Source organism: Molothrus ater, chromosome 11 (genome assembly GCF_012460135.2).
Source record: "Molothrus ater isolate BHLD 08-10-18 breed brown headed cowbird chromosome 11, BPBGC_Mater_1.1, whole genome shotgun sequence".
In the NCBI taxonomy this organism is placed as follows: Eukaryota; Metazoa; Chordata; class Aves; order Passeriformes; family Icteridae; genus Molothrus; species Molothrus ater.
This window is the reverse complement of record NC_050488.2, coordinates 3,773,322-3,790,935: the sequence shown is the minus strand read 5'-3', so window position 1 is coordinate 3,790,935 and position 17,614 is coordinate 3,773,322. Positions and strand designations below refer to the sequence as shown.

General features: G+C 42.4%; 1 long non-coding RNA gene across 1 annotated transcript; it reads left to right on the top strand.

The window, feature by feature from the left end:
* The first annotated feature begins 272 nt into the window (after window positions 1–272).
* LOC118691515 (uncharacterized) lies at window positions 273–17,614 on the top strand. The gene is made up of 4 exons (XR_004981019.1): window positions 273–667; window positions 833–924; window positions 6,555–6,656; window positions 14,908–17,614. It is a non-coding gene; the product is annotated as an uncharacterized LOC118691515 (long non-coding RNA).

The following is a 17,614-nucleotide window of genomic DNA, read 5'->3' as shown; positions in this document are numbered from 1 at the left end:
GCCTGCTGTAACAGGGAGCAGGGCTTACTCTGTGGGCAGGAGCAGGCAGAGTTTGTGCAGCAGCAGCTCTCCCGGCCAATCGCAGAGATGCTCGGCACACTGGAAGCATTTGTGGCACATCCTCTGCTTTTATTTTTAATATGCTCTTCCCTCCCCCCACGTAAGGTGATGTCCTGAAGCTTTCACTCTGGTTTGTGCAGTAGAACTTGGTTAAACCAAACATTTTCTGTTCAATCATTTAGTTGTGACCTGTATATGCCAGGAGAAGGTTCTGTGTTTTGTTTTCCTTTGCCTTTCTGGAAAGCTATGCTGCAGCGTCAGCTCTGCAGTGCAGCTCAGTGAAACGTCTGAATTTCCATGTACACAGTTTTCAAGAGGACTTAGAAGACACTGAAGAAATTTCATTGGCATTTTTTGCAGTTTGCCAACATCCCTTTTGATTAATGAGGCTGGAGTAGAGGGGGACAGGAGAGCTGGAGAGCTGCATCAAATGGTGCCGAGCTGTGGCTGCACAATCAGAAGTGGCTAATGCTGGTGTCAGTGAGGATGCTGGGCTTGGAGTGAGGACCCTGCCAGGCAGCCTGGCACCCTGAGGAATTGGAAAGAGCTTGAGCAGTGAATGTAATTCACAAAAACTGAGGACCTGAACTCTGGCCCCACCTTCCAGGTATCTAAAACAGCTGGATAATACCACAATGGAAGAAAGGATCTCTGAATCTCCTCTCTATTACTTTGTGTTTTGGAACAGAGGAAAAGGCAAAAAAAATTGTTTAAATTCAATTCTCATTTCCTAAGCAAATGGTTAATTGTTCACCTCTCCTTCCATCTCCAGGTCAGCTCTCAAGTTCATTTGACAGTGTGGTGGCAGGCAGGGTCTGCTTTGATGACAGAGTCTGATGACCAGTACCAGCAGCTGAGTTCCAGGTAAGACACACGTGGTGTCTCTTTCAAGCCAGGTTCTTAAACTCAGAACCCTTTGTGCTGCTCAGTAACTTGACCTGCTGTGTCTGACAAGTTCCTGAATTTAGCTTTATGGTATTTCATATCCTACAGTCTTGGTTGCATCTGTATTTCAAACATTGCCTTACCCAAAGCCAGAAGCCCTGTTGCTCAGCAGCCAGGCTGGGAGGCAGGTGAGGACACTGACCTGAGGGCACACAACAGGCCATGGCACCCTTGAGGAATGAGGAGTCTCCTTTCCAAAGAATAAGCTCACTGAGAGATTGATTATGTGTGGTGTTTCCAGTGCTTATATGAAGAAAGGTGGAACCTTTACTTTAATGGTCAGTGTTACATTTGTCCTTTGGTAACTTTTTTCTTTTAAAGAATGGGTAGTATCAGTTGAAAGTTAGTCCTTTGCCCCTTTGATTTTTTAAAAACAAGTGTGCAAATGTTGAACTTATAATTCATTTCTATGAATAGAATATTTGTGGGGTTTTTTTTTCACCTGAATGTGAAAAAAAAAACCACATTGTTTTTGTAAGGCTACGATATTTGTGTTGTCACATCTTGAATCACCAATAATTCCAGATAAAAATAATAAATTCTTCATTGTGCTCAGTGGTAAGACAACTAGTGTGGTCTAATAATGTAAAGTGCTTGCCACTGGAATTTCTCTGCAAATCTTTAAAAAGCCACCCCCAAAAGAACAAAACAAACCCCAAGAAACACTAACCCCCAAAGCCATAATGGGCCTAATTTTGGTTTATTTCTGAGTGCACCCTATGAACACCCCCCACTGCAAGCCACTGAACACTGAGTTCTTTAGCAAGCCAGAGCACTCCCTCCCTTAGATGAATCCCTCATCCATGCTTAGATGTTCCAAAGTCCATGTGTGTGGCACCTGTGCCCTTGGGTCAGATGCCAACAAACTGCACAGTACCTGAAAACCTAATTCAAGTGTCTGCAACCTTCTCCCTGCTGGAATCTTCCCCGGGAAGGAATTTTTGCCACTCGTGATGCAGTACCTGTTCTATAGTAATTTTCACAAATATGTTCACTCCTACCTGACATCCAGTGTGTAAGATCTTATTTTAGTTCCCCTGTGTGTAGTAGAGGGCTGTTAGCTTGGGTTTGCATGTGGCACTTGAAGTAATGCCATAGAAAACATCACAGCTTTTTAAATTCCTTCTCTTACCTTGGCTCTCCTCTGTGCTGTTAATAGAGGTAAATGAAGTGCAGTCACGGTGGGGGGAAAGGGCATAGCATGAAGGGAAGCCATTGATTTCAACATCTTCTTCACAGGCTTCTCACATGAAGTTGTTTCCTCTAGGAATTTCTAGTCAAAGATGTACATGTGCAGTCTCAGTTTTTTCCTAGCCCAGTTTTAGAAAAAGCTTAAATTTGAAGAAAAAACCCCCCAACATCTACAGCCTTTCCAAGAGAGATGATCTAAGCGAAAGCAAAGCTGAATTTGACATGCTGTCGTTTCCCAAAGGCAGCTGTGAGGTTGGATTTTTTTTTGTTTTCTGCCTTAGATCCACATAGATTTTTATCTCCTAGACACCTTCTGCACACACTCCTCTTCAATACCTGCTTTGCATAAGCAAGGTGACTGATAAATGATGATCCATTTATGTCTCAGTGCAGGTAATTGTGGATGCTTGGATGCTGCCATGTTCTTTGATTTAACTGGGAACATACCAGGTTCTAAGTATGCATTGTATGTGTTTAGTACTGACAAGAAGATGAGGGAGAGAAAAGCAAAAAAACAAGGGTGCAGTCACTGTTTTAAATTCTAAACGAATGAAAAGTTTTGGGGTTAACTTGGCAGGTAACTTTTTTTTTTTTTTCTGTTTTCAGGTTACAACTGTTGGAGTTAGTGGGGGAAAGTGTGTTGTCATATGGAATAGCCTCATTTATTTTGACAAAAAGCAGTCTTCATGGTGTGAAGGGAATGGTGGGTAGTGAAAAGAGTTGGATTACTCAACCTGTTGGCACCTACCAAATGTGTCAGCATTTTACACCAAAAAAAAACCCAAAAAATTAGACAATAACCAAGACAAGAGGCTTCTTAGATTCTGTATGGTAACAAATGCATGTCTGTTTACATAACCTTATTTGAATTCTGGAGGATAAAGTACTTTTTGAAAAAAGTTTCTTTTGTATTGCAGTAGTGCTTTAAACTTAATTTTAAAGACAATAGTTTTTATATAGTAAAGGAGATAAAAATAAAGGAGGAAAATAATAAAATTAACTTGTATTGAAACAATATCTAAAGCTCCTAAATTTGTTAGAAGCGTAATTTAACAACAGATTTCCAACCTCCCAGTCTGGAAAAGACAAACCGTGTGACCACAGAGAGTGGAAAGAGCAGCTCCTCTTCCTGGAAGGGAAGGGTGGAATTGCCTGTTCTGTATTTGTGCTCCTAGGCTCCCTACAATGGTGAGATCTGCTTAAGTCCCATAGAGTAGAGAAAATTACTCATTCTTGAAAACTCCACTGTTGGTTTGATAGTTTGTTTTAAAGGTCTGTTTTACTTTTTTCTTCTGGTAGATAATGGAAACCGTAGCAGAGAGCTTTGAAGGAATTGTTTCCTGTATCTGATTTCTGAAAGGATGATCTCTGTATTTGCTCAGGCCCTGCTAAACTTCTCTGCTGTGATCAATCTGCATAGCACTCTTTCAAGCAAGCCATGCTGGTTTGGAAGCCACTGCACCCTGGCAGAACCTGCCAACTGGTGCTGGCAGGTAGCATTTTATCTATCTTGCAGTTGAATTTACAAATACCTTAGTTTTGTTTGGTGGTTTTTTGTTTTTATTTTTTTATTTTTGATTTTGCAGCTTTATCATTTTAGAGAACAATGACATTTAATTTTCTAGATACAAAACCAATTGTGGTAAAGTCACAATTGAAAATCTTTTGTCTTGGGAGAGAAGCAAAGAGAAAGTGGCAAAGTATACTGGTTTTAAAAGCTTTTCTTCTATTCTTGAAAAGCAATTTGACTTCTTTCCATCTCCCCTGAACTTCCTGTTCTTCATAAATAACCTCCCAACAAATAATGGTTGTCCTTATATCCTTTCAAAATCTCTCTCTGTCTAACATGGGCAGGAGGCTGGAATTCTTTTGTTCAGACCTAAGATAAAAGTCTTGGGACATGACAGTGGGAAATAAATTAAACAATTGTTAGAGGGCTGTTTTGGGGTTTAATAACTACACTGGCGACTGTTATTTTAAGCTTCTGAGTTATAACAAACCAAACAACATTCAAGGGAAGAACAGTCAAATGTGGAGACACAAAAGTGTCCTGAGGATGAGTGTGAGGGTGGTTAATGTCTGTCTCCTCTGGGCACTTCAGCTGCCCATTGAAATGTGCTTTGTGTTTATTCAGCTGTTGCCATTGGTGATTTTCTTCCTTCACTGAGGACTCGGGCATGGGAATGCCCCTGGAACAAAGCAGTGCCTTCACCTCCAGGCCTGGCAGGGCTGCAGTTGTCCTGGGCTCTGGCTTCTCCTGCTGTAAACAGGGCACATCAACTCTGTAGCCTTGGCAGCAGGAGTAGATTTTAAGAATACAAATAAAACTGAGGTGTCAGGCTCCTGCAGGCTGTCAGTGGACTTTTGTGCCCTGCTGCCCTTCTTGGTTTTCCTTTTTACTTTTTTTTTTTTTTTTAAGTTCTTCCTAATCTCTGCTGTTACAGGGAAAAAAAAAGAGCTGTGTGAAATACAAAGCTGTGTTTCGTGTCAGGTACATGCAGGCAATGTGGGTAATTGTGACTGTAATGTGTGTGGAAACCGACCATGGGACAGTTATAAAAATGAATTCTAATAATAACTGAGGAAAGTAAAGCATGGAAGAAGGCCCTTGAACCTATCTTTTGTTCATAATTAACCTTTATAAATCTTAAGTTGATTTAGGAGCATTTGAATTAAAGCTTTAAGGATGTTGCTTTTTGACAGGAACTTTCTGCTTGTAGCTAAGCCTTGAAGAGTTTTGCAACAATAACCTTTTGAAGTATAATTTTAGGATATTGTTTGTAGTAAGAATCTTTGAAACTATAGCTTTAGAATATATAAAAAGGAAACATATTTATCTCACACCTAACAACACAGTGAAAAGCAGCTTCAGAAAGGAAGATGAACATCAACTCAAGGGTTAATAGTTTTGCCCAAGGGAAGCTGGACATAACTGTCATGAGATTTTATAGTCCTCACAATCAAAAGGTGGACCCACATCTGGAGAGCTGGACCTCACCAGATCGGAGACTTCTTCCTTCTTTTGGAAACTGGACCACCACCATCTGGGGATACTCCTTTCTGGGATACATCCTGAGAAAACTAAATCACAGTAGTGTATAGAATTGTGACATAAAAATTGGGACTAGAAACTGCCGATGAGTAAAAATTGGGAATAGAAACTGCTGAGAAAGCTGATGAGTGCCCCTATAAATACCTGTAAGCCTCAACTGTCGGTGTGCAGTGGGAGGGAAAACTTCCCCCACTGTACCCAGCGCTGTATTGCTCAGTATTTTTAAACTCTGTGGAGCACATTCATTCCTGATGGATAATTACAACAAACCTTGAGAAATGAGGGAGAAGATATGCTTGCAAACTTGATCAGGTTAATTCATTGTTACTTTTGAATGATTCTTACAGGTGTTAGTTAAAATTCAACTTTTGAAAATTTTTGAGTGCAGAGGTATTTGAACAGATCACATCCACAGAAGTGAACGAATGTAGAGCCCCAAAGAAATGCACAAATACAAACACTTTAATCTACTGTAGTTCTTAATTTATGGCCCAGCAGTTTCCAGCAACTGGCTATTTCCCTTTTGTAACAGCCTCAAATTAACATTTTATGCTTCTTTTCTTTAATAAATACAAATCCAACCCTGAAAATTGGGCTGATGGAGTCAGTGGTTGCTATGGAAATGTTCATTTGATACATAAAGCTGGAATTGGATGCTTGTTTCCCCCTGACTTGCAGCTTTTCCTGATCCTGTCCCCGTTGGTACCAGCTGCCTTTTGCAAGGCATCCAGAGGGATGATGTGAGTGTCCTGCTGTGGGCACAGTGAGCCAGAGCAGCTTTGTGACTTAAACTGGTGATCTGAGCTAACTTGGGTGAGGCTTTGAGTGATGAGACAGGGCTCTTCTGTTGCCTCTGAGGTGGAGGTGGCAGGGCCTCAGAGGCAGGTGGCAAATTCACGTGGTTAATGTTGTTTTCTAATTCAGCTTCACTCTGTACAAGATTTAGATCTACTTGTTCCAGTGTTTTTAGGACAAGGGCTATTCTTACATCTTGTATTACAGCAGATTTATCACCAGACCATGCTAAAGCTTGTTTTATAGCAGTGCTACTACATTCTTACCCCTGCTTGTTTTAACCACTGATTGTCCTCTGTTCTTTAGAGGAGATGGGGTAGGACAGGACATATTTTGGGTTGGAGAAGAACTGCACTTTTGGGAACATGCATGTTTTCATTTTGATGACTGGGACAGCAGGAGCTCCAATTCAGGATATATCTGAATGTTTCCTACTAGTTTTATCCCAGCACAAATTGCTGGTCTCTTTCCTGGTCATCAGACGAATGATTTTTCTTCTTTTCCCTTTAAGGAAGAAGAACTGTACCTGAATTGCAGTTTTCAGGTTGAGGTTTTACAGCACAAGGGAAGATCCTTGCCTCTTCTGCCTCAGTAGTGAATGAAGCAAGCCCAGGTACTTATTTATTCACTGACTACATGTCCAGTGCATGTACTGGGGAGACAACATTTTCTAAAAATAGAGATATGTCTTTAGAAAAAGAAAACCAACTGATATAATTAGAAAAACACACCAATGTCTTCTTATGTCCACCCCCCTCAGCCCTTCCATTCTTAAACAAAATCAGTGTACTTTAGCCTGGAGGAGAGAAGCTTCAGGGTGACTGAAATGTGGCCTTCCAGGACCTGAAGCCCACAAGAAAGATGGAGAGAGACTTTTTCAAGAGCCTGGAGTTACAGGACAGGAGGAAATGGCTTCAAACTGAGAGAGAAGAGTTTTAGATTAGATATTAGAAAAAAGTTCTTCCCTGTGAGGGTGGTGAGGCCCTGGCACAGGGTGCCCAGAGAAGCTGGGAGTGGGAGCACTCCATCCCTGGGAGTGTTCAAGGCCAGGTTGGACAGGGCTTGGAGCAGCCTGGGGTAGTGGAAGGTGTCCCTGCCCATGGCAGGGGGTGGCACTGGATGGTATTTAAGGTCCTTCCCAACCCAGCCCCTTCTATGGTTCTGTGTTACTTAAAAGTAATAGTTGAGATCAAATCCAAATTGAGCTCATTTTATTTAGATGCACACCAGTCAGGCTATCTCAGGCAGATAGATGAGGCTGCCAAGAAAGGTGCATATTTTAATACAATTTACAGGGTGTTTGCCATAAGCCTTTTAATTTAAAATTTCCAGCTGAGTTTGAGTCTTGTCATTCCTGCTGAAATGTGTTTGGAGGATTATGTGCTGATGTGGGTGAAGGGAAGAGGTTCAAGAGGGGGTTTGTGTTCTGGGGGAAGGCTGAAGTTGGCATGTAGGGCACCAGGCCTGTGCTCTGCACTGCACTGGAAACCTGCTGTGTTCCAAACATGAGGAACTGGAAGGAAAAATGTGGTTGCAGAAGTTAAGAGGTGTGGAAAGGAACTCTACAGAGAAGTTCTCTTGGTGTCCTGAATACCAGGGATTAGATTAGGTGTGGGGGAAAGAAGTATCTACACCTGGATTTAGGAACCAAGGTTGCATCTTTGTGGTGAGGACAGACCAAAGGACATTCTGAACCATCTGAACCAACACCATATTTTCACTGCCATCTGATTGTAAGGATTCTGATCCTTCTCCTACCACAGTTTTCTCCTGCTTCATAACTATTGAGATAAAAATCCAAGGCTTTCTTTTGGTGATTGTGAGTACAATCTGCTGCATCCCTATTCAAAATTTAACACATATTATTTACTAATGTCAAATCCATGCCAAACCTACTGTGGAGTAGTTCTCTTTGTGCAACTCCAAATAAGCAGGAGTGCCATGTCATAGGAGGCACTTCATTGCTGAACAATCAAACAGGAGTGTTGTATTAACTGGGATGTGTCTTTTGGAAAGAAGTCAGTGTCATCTTTATCTTGTGAAGCTCTTTGCTTAATTGGCTTGATTTTTTATTAATTGCTGTCTTAACTGACACAGCTGGAAGTCCTTGCATTGAATAGAATTGATAACATTGATAACGTTTGAAAAACCTAAAGCTAATCCACACTGAAATAATTTTATAGTCCCAGAGAATGAAAAGTCTAATTCTGTTTTGTAATACTCAATAATCCTGTTTATAGTCTGAAAAAGTAATGTGTGTCATGTAGCCTTGAAGGCTGGTACTTACCAGCTGTTGCTCCTTCTGAGTATTAAAATTGGGTTCCAAGTCAGCAGCTCATTAAAATACCCCTAAACCAACTCTCTCCAAGCTGATGGCTTCCAACTGGAAACTTAAATAAGTCTGTGATAAGGGAGAGCCAATGCAGACATTGTGAGCAGCCTGTCATGTGCCCTGAGGTGTTTGTTTTAGAAGTGCATAATCATGAGAACTGTCAAAATCCACTGGAGTTAAAACACTTGTTCCACTTTTACCTTGCTGAAATGGCAGACTTTCCTGATAAGAACATTTAGATACCAAATCCACAGTGTAACTGAATTGCAGCCACCAGCTGGCCTCCTGAGACACTCTGTGTAACTCTGGCTGTCCTAAACACATCCCTAAATTTGAGATTGTCATTTCCTAAAAGCTAATTCTGCCTGTAGTGCTAAGTGTTTTCCTGCTGGCATGTCCTTCATGCCCTGAAAAGCAATTTTCAATGTAAATCACTGGTCATAAACCAAAGTAAACAGGCTGCTGTGCACACACTGGAAAGCACAGAAACCACTGACGTGGAATTACTGAGGATGCTCTTCTGCATTATTTGTGATTGTTTGAAAAGGTGCCAGTCTGAAGCAGCTTGAAGTTGGAGGTGGGAAGGGTTGTCTGGGTAGGAAAACTTGGTGTGGGAGGTGGCCTGTCAGCACAGGAGCTGGGACAGTCAGGGAACACTGACACAGGCCACGTGGGCACTTGGAAAGAGTTTGTCCTTTTGCACAATTAAATTCTTTTTCCTGCTGGGAAAATTTCTTTTTTTTTTTTTTCCCGTGGATTTTGGCCCCATTTGCTGAGACAGGACTGACACTGGCTCCTCCAAAGAATTGGGTGAATGAGTTCTCTCTGTCCCCACTGGAATGGAAGCCAGGAAGACAAAATACAGCAGACCTTTTGTTGCCATCCCCAGCTCTGTGTGTGGGTGATGGATAATGTAGCAGAGTGCTGAACTCTTATTCCTTAACCTTTGAAGATTTACGTGCTATCATGTGTGTAGTAAAGTTGTAGTAAAGCTCTTTGCCATGTAGCTCTCCAAAGAAATGCAATTTTTTACTCACTGGTAGTCTAATATCTTCTACCAGCTCTGAAGAATGGAAAAAATATTTGGAATATACTTTTGAAAATTATGAGAAACTACAGGGGAAAAAATAAAGAAGTCTAAGGAGCTTTGAGAGGCTTTTCCTTTAGAGAACCCCAGGATTTCCTGTATTGGGTGGAGGTTATGCAGCTGTTTTATCCTAATGTTAACATATTAGGTTACACGAATCTTTCCACTTAATTGAACAAACACAGGAGAGTATTTACGTAACTGAAGATCTGCAACTGCCAGCAGAATTAATTAGGAGAGGAATAATTAAGCAAATAGTAGTGTCCAAATGGTCCCAATAGAAAAATGTATTGCAATCCCAATAGAAATCTCATTAATGTTGTTGTTTCTGATGAGCTGTGCCTTTTGCAGTACCATAAAGGGAGGCAAATGTGGAAGGATCTCAGTGGGGTGTCAGCTTGGGTATGAGGCAGAAACAATGTCAAGGTTTTAAACTGTCTGGTCTCATTATTGTCACTCATGGCTGCAGCTCCACTATCTGCTTAGAAGCCCCCTGTGATTGAATGAGCCTCTTCAGGGTGAAACAGGTACAGAAGAGAACATTTCAGGTTAGTGTTTGCTATGGAATTGTTGCTTCATGCATGAGAAGCAAGCTGTCTCTTATGCTGAGCAGATAATCCAGGAAAAAATGAGACAAGTAGAGCTTGTTTCAAGTACTTCTGCTTGAATGTTTCAGTTTACTTCTTCAAAGAATGGAAAAGTTAATGAGCACATTATCTTAGACTTTCCACTGTAATGTCACTCATGCAGAGGAATTAAAAAAAGGTTAATTAATGTGATGTCATATTTACAGTGGCTGTTCTAGGAAGCAGGTTCCTGCTCTGCAGTAACAAGGTCTGTGCCATGAACAGTGAGGGAAAATATCTTAGAAATAGTTCTCCAGCAGGGAACTTGTGTTTTCCCTATTTCCCCCTTCTTTTGTCACCTGAGAATCTTTTTTAGCTCTGTTTCAAATTACTGCATTGTAGTTCTGAATTGCATTTTTCAAACTTGTTTCATAGGTGCATTGGAATGGACTAAAAAGTATTGTACTGTGAGAATAGCTTGAGTCCAAACCTATTTTTTTAAAAAAAAGCTTATCACAAATAATCATTCAGAGATCCCAGCTTGGAACAAGTGTTACTTCCTCAGAAATATCCTCCTCCATTCCTTCCAAGTGGGGCCTGGGGAGGTTAAGGGACATGTTTAAGGGTCACAAATACCATGTGAGGCAGCACTGGTAATATAAATTGTCTCACAAAACTTCAGTTTCCAACCAAGCTGGAATTCTGGCTTTTGTTACTCTACCAGGGAGCTACAGGGCCCTCCTGAGTTGATCTATTAACAGGGTTTTGTTAACATTTTGATCAAACTACTAACAGCTGAGTAAATTAATTTGATTTTTAGTGATGGGTAAATTATCCACATCAAAATGTTCTAGGCTGCCAGTGTGGGCTGGAAAAGTAGTGCTTCTCTTTGTCACAGTGAAAGTTTGCAGTAAGAGTTGTGTACATTTTGTATTTATCTGTTCCCTTCCCCTGTTAGCTATAGTTGCTGATGGTTTTCATTCACTTGGTTTCCTATTATGGCAGCAGCTCTGAATAAATATCAGTAGGCCAGCCATGTCCTTAAAGTGTGACTATAACATATTCATTAATTCTAGATTCCTGGGGCTATGTTCAGTCATGTACATCTCCTCCTTAGTGAAGAGAGAGACACACTCAGGGGAGATTTTTATGACTTTTACTGTAGACCCAATGTTTGAACACAGGGTGCAGAAGTGGAAACAACTGACTGTCAGTCTCTGAATACTCCATACTTTGCTAATATGGGATTCTGATTTCTTACAATACACTGAATTTGATGCCACTTGTTATCTAATCACTTGTAGCATTAATGACAAAATCTTCCTTCTGCTGCTTTCTGAACACAACCCTTTTGTCCTGCAGCCCTGAATTTCCAATATTTTTAAACTCTGTGGAGCACATTCATTCCTGATGGATAATTACAACAAACCTTGAGAAATGAGGGAGAAGATATGCTTGCAAACTTGATCAGGTTAATTCATTGTTACTTTTGAATGATTCTTACAGGTGTTAGTTAAAATTCAACTTTTGAAAATTTTTGAGTGCAGAGGTATTTGAACAGATGACATCCACAGAAGTGCATTTCCAGGAGGGTGAGCAGAGGAGCTGTGTGGGGCAGGAGCAGCAGGCTGGTGCCTCTGGGAGGAGCTGGCTGTGCTGCCCATCCTGCAGCAGGAGTGCCACACGTGCAGCCATTCCCTGCAGGAACGCCCAGCACCTGCCTCAGGGACAGACGTGCAGCAGCTCTGTAAAAATGCCATAAAAATACCAGCTGCTGTGCAAACACTGCAGCCACAGAAGGGCTGCTTCTCTCTCTAAGTGTTCTTGGACAAAACCCTGCTGGGGGGGAAGTGGCTGAGGCCAGGACTTCCAGAACTGGAGAGATTCCCTGCCATGAAGGATCTCATCACAGCCAGCACAGAACTGGAAAATCCTAAAATGGCCTGGGTTGGAAGGGACCTTAAAGCCCATCTCATTCCCACCCTCCTGCCATGGCAGGGACACCTTCCACTGTTCCAGGTTGTTCCAAGCCCTGTCCAGCCTGGCCTTGGGCACTGCCAGGGATCCAGGGGCAGCCACAGCTGCTCTGGGCACCTGTGCCAGGGCCTCACCTCCCTCACCCTGACCTTCTGTCAGTCTGAACCCATTCCCCTTTGTTCTGCCTCTCCAAGCCCCTGTAAAAAGTTTCTTTCCATCTTTCTTGTGGGCTCCTTGCAGGTACTGGAAGGTCAAAATGGACTTTCTGTGCACCTAAGACAGACCTGGACTACTGAACCCTCTAGGGCTATTGGAATCCTGGAAAACTGGGAGAAGTAGAAAATAAACCTTAAGCCAGAGAAACAAGCAGAAAACTCTTCTTTTTTGTGCTATTTTTTTCTTTCACTAGAAAGGAAATGCTTCCTGAATCTTTTAAACATTTGCTCTGTCTAAATTTTAACCCTTTTTTCAATGATATTTTTTCTGATATGCAAAAGTATTTTTTCATAGTACAATCCAGGCTAATGCAAGGGGAGGAACTGTAGATTCTTGAATAATGGGCAGTCAAAATAATGGTCCCAATGTGAGAAATAAACAGGCAATAGAAAGTTAGTGCTGGGGAGCACTTCTTGGTACCTCAGGAAGGTTAAACAGCTCAGGTCTCAGTAAATGTAACTTTCCTCTGTTGTGTCTCAGCTGATGAGCATCCTCCTTCTGGCCCTACTGAGTCTGTGTCCTGCCTTGCCTTTTTCACCACTAAATCAGAGGCAAAAAATCAGGTTCAGGTTGTTAAGCCATTTGTATTGTAAACCTCTCATGCATTGGCTTTCATGTCCTCACAAAATCACAGTAGAAAAAAAAAGAAAAATAAACCAAAACCAAAAGAACAACCCAGTGTAGAGGCTAATGACTGAAAAATCAAAAAGGGAAAAGGGAATGAAGATGTGAGAGTGAAAAACACAGAGTTACTGAGGGAGGAGAGGGTGAAGGCCGGTGTTCAAAGGGTAACACTGCTGAGCTGGAACAGCAGTTATTTCTAGAAAAAACACCCTGCAAACATTAACAGATCTGGTCACACCGGGGTGAGGGCAGAGGCAGCGAGTCAGGAGGTGAAATGCTGAATGGCACTGAGCTCTGCTGCATTCTGTGTGTGAGACAGGGGCTCCTGGCTCACAGGAACCCCTACGGCAGGATTCCAGTTCCCCTGGAGCAGCCAGAGCAGCCTCTGCTAGCCCCTGGTGCTGCCCTGCCCAGTGTCGAGGCTCCTGACCCCACATCTGCAGCTCAGCTTCACTGGGGCCACGTCTGCAGGGGTTAAATGGCTGCACTTGACCTCAGAGGTACTTTCCAGCCTCAGTGGTTCTGCAAATCTGCAATGCAGAGGCCCTTTGGCACCTGTTGGGCTCTTCCCAAACGTGTGTTCTTTCTGTGCCCCACAAAATGCCATCTGGGAGCTCTGGCAAAGTCGGGGACTCTGTGCAGGCTCCCCAGCCCCCTCTTACAGCACAGACAAACCCTTCACAATTTACACAAGTCAAGTAAATTAGTGATTAAAGCCTTAATGGCTTGAAATTGTTCCTCTGCCTGGGGCAGTGAGGATTGTTGGGAGGCCTTGCTGTGTCCCCCTGGCCATGGAAATAAAGGGTGCTGGCTGCTAGAGAGGGGTGCTGGACACTAAAGAAGGATGCTGGATACTAAAGAGGGGTGCTGGCTGCTAAAGAGGGGTGCTGGGGGCCACCCTGGGGCTGCTGAGGGCACCCCTGAGGCGGCCAGGCTTGGGCAGGAAGCTTCACCATAGCCTGGATTTACTTCTCATTCAAAATCACTGAAAGCCAAGCTCCTCCTTCTGACCAGAAGCCAGTTTTTTTTGGTTTTTTTTTTTTTCTGTGTGAGCTTAACTCTTTCTTGCTCGTGCTTAACTGGATTTTAAAGCTGTATTTTAAGGTAAGTTAAAGCACTGTGGATATTTCCCCCTTTTCCCAGCAGAGGCTGGAGGATGTGCTCAGCATGGAGGGCACAGAGCTGCAGCTCTTGGGGGAGCAGAGCTCCCCTTCCCATCCTCAGCTGGGCCGGGTCCCGGTGCCTCCCTGCTGCCGGGGCCATCTCACTTCAGTGTCTGCAAACTCTCCAAAGCAGCATCCAGGGCTCAGGGAACATCCAGGGCTCAGGGAACATCCAGGGCTCAGCACACAAAAAGCAGGTCAGCTCTCAGGAGCACGGGCAGGTCCCATGTGAGCCACCTTCTGAAATTAGAGGTTGTGTTTGTGAAAAACGCCAATCACTTGTTTTTAAAATGTTAAAAGTTTAATAGTAATGAAATGGTTATAAAATAGTAATACAATTAGAGTAATAATAATTTGGATAATTTGGATTAAGGACAATATGAGACAATAGAACCAAAGAGTTATGGACAGTCCAGGTACCTTTTTCTGGGCAAAATAAGCCCAAAAAAGGACCCACGTTAACAGAGGATTAACCCTTAAAAACAATAACCTGTTGCATATTCATACACCTCATACATGATGCATAAATTCCATTCAAATACAGGATTTTTTCTGGTCATCATCAACTTCTTCCTCCAAATCCTAACAGCGCCTTTGAGGCAGGAAGAAGTTTGTTTCTTCTGATAATGGAGCAATACATTCTCTTTCTCTGAAAGATTTCGATGTCCTGTGGCTGCTATCTCGCTTCAAGTCCTTTCTTTAAAAAAAAATATCCTACATAGCATTGTTTCTATTTTAACATTTTTTATAACCTAAAACTATATTTAATACACTACTTAAGAGAATTAATACAGCATTACTTTCTAACATAACACATAAAATATTCACTTTAATATTTGTGAAAAGCTAGTCATAAAAATATGCATTTTTCACATGTTGTTCTTTTGTTTGTGTTGCAGACAGGTCGTTTCCAGAAGGAGGAGAGGATTCTGACTATGGCACACGCGGTGCCTGCTGAGAAGGGATGGGATTTGCTGTGTGTGCGGATGGACGGACGGACGGACGGACAAATCCTGCCCCTGGCCTCTCCCTGCCCGCAGCACCGGGCACAGCCTGGATGGGGAAGGGCCGGGGCAGCCTCTGCTCACTCTGCCCCTGTGTGTCCCGGGGCATGCAAACCGCTCTGCACCCAGGGACGCTCTGCAGAGCTTCTGTTCCCATGGCTGAACCATTCCCCTCGGCTTGGGCTTGGCTGCTTTATTCATGAAGGAAAAGCAGAGCAGTAGTTTAGAGAGAAACAGAATTCGAGATTGCTCCAGAAATTGATTTGCCCAGATCTCTTCTGTAATTCTAATATCACTGGATAGGCCACCATCAACTGTCTAGAATACACTCATCTATTACCAAGGAAGAAACTCCTTTGTGCAAGGATTTTGGTTTAAAGAAGTTTTTCAAAAAAGCTGAAAGTGCTTAAATGTAGACCTCTAACTTTTTTCCTTTCCTGCTATACTACTGCACAATTCAGCTCTTTTGTTAGTTCTTGTATTTCCTGAATGTGAGAGCAATACAAAATATGTTGAAATAGAACCTGAGGGGTTGGGAATGAATTTTAAGTATGGGTTTATTTCTAAAAAGAGAAAAAGAAAGTCTAGCAGAAGTTTTTTCTAACTTTTTTCCTTTCTTCCTATACTATTGTACAATTAAGCTCTTTTGTTAGTTTTTGAATTTCTTGAATGTAGGACAATACAAAATATGTTGAAGTAGAACATGAGGGGTTGGGAATGTAATGTAAGTATGGATTTATTTCTAAAAAGAGAAGAAAAAAGATCTAGCAGAAGTTAGTTGTATATTCTTTGACAAAGTAGAGCTCTGCAGTGCTGTTTGTTTCACAGGCTGTGGCTGACAGACACAGGGACAAGGCCTCACCTCCTGTCAAAAACCATCCCAAACCCCAGGGAATTTCAGAGGGCTCTGCAGAGGCTGGAGAGCAGCAGGAACACAGGGCCAGGCTCTGTCCTGACAAGTGCAGACACAGCTCCTGCTGCCTCTGCCTGGCTCTGGCAGAGCTGAACCAGGTCCAAAGTGCTGCTGTGAGGCTGCCCTGGCACCAGTGCAGACCTGCCTTGCACAAGGTTCTGCTGCTGAAGCTTTCCTGGCCTAAGGAACTGAGGGAAAATGGGAATGGGTGATACTTAAGCAGCTTTAGAATAGTTCCATGTTTTTGGTAGTTGTTAAATGTTTCTAGTGTTTCCTCTATGAAATATCAGGTGTGTTAAATCACAAAACAGCAGAACACAGTGGGGGCTTAAATTTAGACTAGTTCAGAGAAAGTAGTGTACACACAGAGGCCAGGAAGAGAGGTGGGGACAGATTGCATCAGGGATGAGCCCCATTTGTGATGACAGCTCCATAAACGAATGGGAACATTTAGCATAACAATGTGCATGCTGGGGGGATATGAGGGCACAAATGGTAGGAAGCAGATGTGTGCAGACACCAGCTGGAAGGAGCCCTGCTCTCACCAGTAATGTTTCTAGCTTAAACTTGGCTGACTTGTGATTAGTTTTGGTCCTCACATCCAAGCAGTGGGAAGGGGAAGCTGTTTCTTGTTCTGATGATCACCCTTCTCTTACACTGAGAGAAGGGTTTAGTGTGTAGGAACTATAAGGAGGACAAGACAAGGAGAGATGTGGAGGAAAGGGGAGAAACAGGGTCTTTAGGAACAGAAGGGAAAGGAGAAGGCTGGAGCAGGAGGATGCTAAAGCAAATGGAGTAATGTGAACACAAGAAATGATTTCCAGATAACAGACGTGTGAGGAATCCCTTCTGATCACTATGAGAAGGCTTGCTTCAGCTTTTTAAGGCTGGATTTGCACCCCTACAATGGCACTCATTTAGACAGTTATCCCCCAGAGAGGGGGGGGGGAAGGGGGGGAATTTACTTCTAAGCTTCCTCTTCAAGTGTACCCCAAAATAATCAATAATCAATGAGTAAAATCAGCACTAAAAGGAAATCTTCTTATTTTATTAGTGTCAGCTCAGGGGTTTTTTTTAATTAATAGAATTTTGATTGATATGCTGAATCCTGGCCTATAAAGGGATCAGAACACAGCAACACTTGCATTGTGTGAATGGCAAAGGTAGAGTAAATATCTGGCTTTACTTTCCCAAGCCCTTTAGGACCAACTTTCCTCATGTAAGTGTTAGCAAAGAAATAATCCATGCATGCTTATGGATTCTTTCATGCTTGCATGATTTTAATGATAATTAAATAGTACATGTCTCAGATCCAAAGGCAAACCAGAGTCAAGTGTGCCTGACTCATTTCTCCTCTCTGAACAAAAATGGGAAACATCAAACCTCTGTGTGAGGCTGTCTGATGTTCTGGTAGCTTTACCCTGCTCTCTCATGTAGATATTCTTAGGTAGATATCTGATACTTGCTGGATTTTGTAGTAATTGGTTACAGGAGGGGGAAAAATGTGTTCTCTTATGCACAGAGAGAATTTCTTGATGGTCTGAAATGTGCAACTGGGCTTTTCTTATCTCCAGAATTGATTGAAGCAGGTTTGGAAATATGATTTGTCTTTTCTCATAACATGTGTCAATAAAATAGGGATGCAGGAAAACTGATGTAAGCAGGATAAAAGAATCTCTTTTAATCCAA